Below are 4,544 nucleotides of genomic sequence, written 5' to 3'. Positions count from 1 at the left end.
TTTTTTTTTTTACTTCCAACAAGAAACAGAACTGGTGTTGCTATTAAAAGAAATCCCATCTAGAAAAAAGAGAGAGGTAGAATTGGGAATTACTACTTTTATAGACAAAACTTCTGTTTTTTATATCAACTCCCATTTTTTATATCAACTCCCAAGTTCCCTTGTCCCTCAGGATCCCTGCTGCAGCAGCCTGGTGAAATGGACCTGCCCCTCTGCCCAACACCTTCCTCAGGCTCGCAATCAGCTCTCCTGGCACAGTCTGTGTGCCGGGTAGAAGCAGACGAATCTTCTGCAAATTCTGCTTCTTCCAGGCAACTCGCAGTGTATTCTTTCAAATCTAAATGCATGTTTTCTTATAGAGATAAAATACATTATTTCCAATACCTAAACTCCTCCACTTTAGCAGACATAATTTAGTCTCAAAACCCATGGAAAATAATTGTCAGTGCAGACACACAGGGGTGGATTACAGTAGAACATTTAATTTCTTTCATTTCTTGGGTCTGCCTTAGTGCTATTTAACTGTCTCCTTCTTTACACATACACATGCTGCTTTTATATATCCTTCATCTTATAAAGTGTGCTTCACCAACAGGCTAAGTAAACATTTGCGGTGATATATAACGCTTCCTGACAACGTCAAGCCAAATAGACTGTGATCCAAGAGCAGGCTTGATTTCCCTCAGTCTCCTCTCCTCAGGCGAAAGCTCGAGTGAATAGACGAGCCCTGTTCTGCACCTTGAAGGTCAAAAGAAGAGCTCTGACAAACCAACAGGGAAACGAGCGCTGGGGCTGACAGGCTTCTACCAGGAACCATCCGCCTCCAGCATCCCGATAACCAAACCTCAATATCACTGAGAAAATGACCCATTTATTATCTGTTAATGCAGCACAGGACAAGAGAAAATCACCAATACAAGGCTAATCAGCACACAACTGCAGAGACTCATAGCTTCCAAGCAGCCTTTTGCATTAGGCTAGTCCTGGGTTTGGTATTTAGGAGCAGCCTAGAAGTCCAGAGAAGCATCAAAGCGAGAGCACGGCAAATAAAAATTGACTTAGAGCCCTTATTTCAGATGTTGTCATATTTTCCTTCATTGCTTAAGACACTGGGTCTAACCTCAGACTTTTCTGCAATATAAATATTAGATAGGTGCAGGTTCACCATGGAAATCATGTTCAGTGTTCAATTCTCTTAATTTAGTTTATTTGCGTCCTCCATTTTAGTGATTTTCCCCAAGTGCAAGTAGATGGATAAATAATTTCAGTACAAAAGCTGCTACCTGTACTTATATAATTTAGTCCCACATTTCTAGTTACCCAGCAAAGAGTGAGAGTGGAGATGTCTGCTGGAAATTTGATGTAGCTGACTATTGTCAAGCAAATGCTGTAGCAAACATCCACCTAGCCATGCAGCAAATGAAACTGCAAGGAAAGATGACAGCCTGCAGCATGCATTGCATTCCTACAACGCAACTTTACTTAAATACTAGCTAATTTTGGTGATCTTGGTGTAAGCAAGAATGCAATGCACTGATCATTCCAAGACAGCAAGTAAAGAACTTTCTGGTCAAGGAAAGAACAATGAATGTCAGCTAGGAATTATGATGCTACTATAGACATGAATAAAATAAGAAGGAGCCATGTGCTTTATCAACAGCTCATGAGGATTTTTGTTGATCATGGTCTTGAAATCTATATTCAAACTCTTTTGTGATTCACCCTTCTAATTTCTCTTTCTTTCTTAGCAAAGAAAGCTTTATCTTCACCAATGACTTCTACTTTTTTTTTTTTCAGAAAACTCTGTGAGAGAAAATACTTCTTCAGTGCACTTGGGACATCACATAAGAGATGCTTCCTAAACAGCTGACCCACTTCTTTCTTAATGGCTTTGCTTTTAAATGATGTTGACTTTTTTTTCAAAAAACTGAGTTAGAAAAACTTTAAGAGAGGTTGAGAGGAACTGCCTAGAACCTCCTGGCTTATTCTGAAAGTCTAATTGCAAGCTGTTTTTTTCAGCTAATCTAATTATTATGAGAGACTAGCAACTTTTGCACAGTCCCAGACCTTTGCAGGGTTAAGACATGCTCACTTTGCACTACACAAGCAATTCTGGCATGAACGCACAAGGGCACGGTTGGCTTCACCTCGACGCAGCTCAGCAAGGTGGATTTGCTCTGTCATCACAGTGCTGGCCTGAGCAGCACAAACTTGCCAGAGCAGGCAGGTATGGCCCAGCTCCTCCTCCTCCTTCCAAGGCACAGGCAAAGACAAATGAAAACAGGATGTTCGTTTCCAAGGTCAAGCCAAACCTGTTTATTTTTTGCATCTCTTTTTTGCTTTTGCTTTAATTGCTGTCTTCAGCACATAGCTAGTGTATTGCCTTCAGCAGTTGCATTATAAAGCTGACAGTGTATTAACCACATTCAGTATTTTGGAATTTATCTACAAAATCTTTTTGCACATAAAGCAAAATTGAGGAATTTCACTATCTCATTGTCCCATGTACACATGGGAGAGAAGAAGGGCTGTCTAGGACTAAGGAGAATTAATACAGGATTTGGTTCATTCTTGCAAGCAACTACTGCTAGAATCTGTACAAACTGCTAAGCTGAACTATAACCAACTGCAAGCTGTCTGCAGCTAATCAGCAAAGATCAGTTGCAATCTTTGCAGCTTCTGTAATACTGAGTACAATTTGCCAGAGCAGCAGCACCTTGTAATTCTGTCAGTCGGCCTCAGCCTCTACAGTTCACTGCACATCTTTTGTGCCATCCTGGGGATAGCTAGCATTCCCGCAGTGTGCCTCTGCGTGTGCCTTCACTATCACAGTCCTGCATGATGCAGATGACTGCAGCATTTTGGAATATGCTCATGAGGACACAGACCCTTCATGTTTATCAGAAAGAAAATAGTTTTACAGTAACACAACCCTGCGACACATTGGGAAGTTTTGCAAGTCAGTTTCCCAAAGAAAAATACCAATTCAACCTAGTTTTGTATTTCTTATTCTCCTCCTCTCCACTCCCCCCATTTTAGACAGAGGAGATTAGAATATCAAGCAAAAACTGAGACTTGGTACTTGTTCACAATAGTTATCACTAAATTTCATTTTACAGGAAGTTCCACTATGTGAGCATATCTATAGAAATCAATAAAGAAAGCATGCTTTAAAACACAGAACAAGAGGTTAAAACTTAGAACTCTGTGGTATGAACACAAACCAGTTCTACTGTTGATTTATAGTGGTAAAAATGTGATGTATTTTTAAGAACTCTTTGCAACTTAAGTGTCAACTGAACAGAGCATGGAAGCTTCCTGTATTGGTTTGGATGTTTAAATCTGCTGTTTCTTAGCAGTATTTGCCATGAGTACATTCTAAAATACCATTACACTGTTCCCAGTTATCACCTTTGTAATTACAGAATTTGTGTCATTTTAAAAAGAAAACGGCTCGGAGCAACTGAACACATTTTAAAATTATCCTTGATTTATTACAAAGAAAATATAGATAGATCAGGGTTACAGGTTCCTAATGTTATATGTAAACTCTTGACTAATATAAGTGGTAGCAAGAAGTTCAACTGATCTTGATTTCTTTGCATGTTTACACTTATTCTCCCAGTGTGTATACATGCTCTGTTAATAGTTGCATTGATATCGTTTTAGTGATCCTCAGGGATCCCTGAGGCTGAGGGGAATCCTCCTCTCGTGTTCTACACCATGGAGCACTGGCCTTCCCATGCAGATAGCAGCTGTACTTTGCAATACAGAGCTTTAATGCAGTTCTAACTCAGGTTGTGGAGCAGCCCCCATGGTGTACAGGCCCAGGACAAGGAAGGCAGCATGTCCTGTGCATGATCCTAAGCCTGGCTCTGCTGCCTGCCCCACAGTTGCCCTCCCCAGCAGCTAGCTCCCCTTCTGAAGCTCAGGCAAGATCCAAAGCTTTTCTACTCCAGATTTTAGCAATACAGGGAGTATGAATACAAACAAAAAGTGTGGTTCAGAAGAAGACTAGAAAGTTAAAATAACCACACAATTAAAAAGAAGGGGCAATGACAAATGTGTCAAAATAATAGTAATTTACAGCTCCTGAGTGTTCATAATTGCTCTGAATTACAGCTACGTATTTTGACAGAAGAAAACTTGAAGTACTGTAACAAAGTAAAATCCTGACACGAGCTATGATACCTAACTTACATTAACTCACTTATTCTATATTACTCATACTAATAGCAAACTCCCATGATTTAAACTTATGTCATACTGCAGATGATAGTAAAAAACAAAACAAAACAAAACAAAACACATTAAATACACAGAAGTAGAAAGTACGGCTGTAATCAAGGTAATCATTATTTTCAGTAGGTATGCAATTTGAAAAAGTACTGCAGAGCTGAACCTGGAAACAACTCACATGGTGGTGAACCATAAAGTTCAGTGTTGCAGCTAATAAACTAAAAGAGTTTCGCCTCTTTTGAGTTGCTAGGATAGAACCATTAAGCATGAGTTAAGCTTTTGGAAAGCAGAAAAAAAATTCTTCT

This window comes from Meleagris gallopavo, chromosome 10, assembly GCF_000146605.3.
Source record: "Meleagris gallopavo isolate NT-WF06-2002-E0010 breed Aviagen turkey brand Nicholas breeding stock chromosome 10, Turkey_5.1, whole genome shotgun sequence".
Taxonomy (NCBI): Eukaryota; Metazoa; Chordata; class Aves; order Galliformes; family Phasianidae; genus Meleagris; species Meleagris gallopavo.
The sequence above is the reverse complement of the archived record's forward strand: the minus strand, read 5'-3'. Positions refer to the sequence as shown.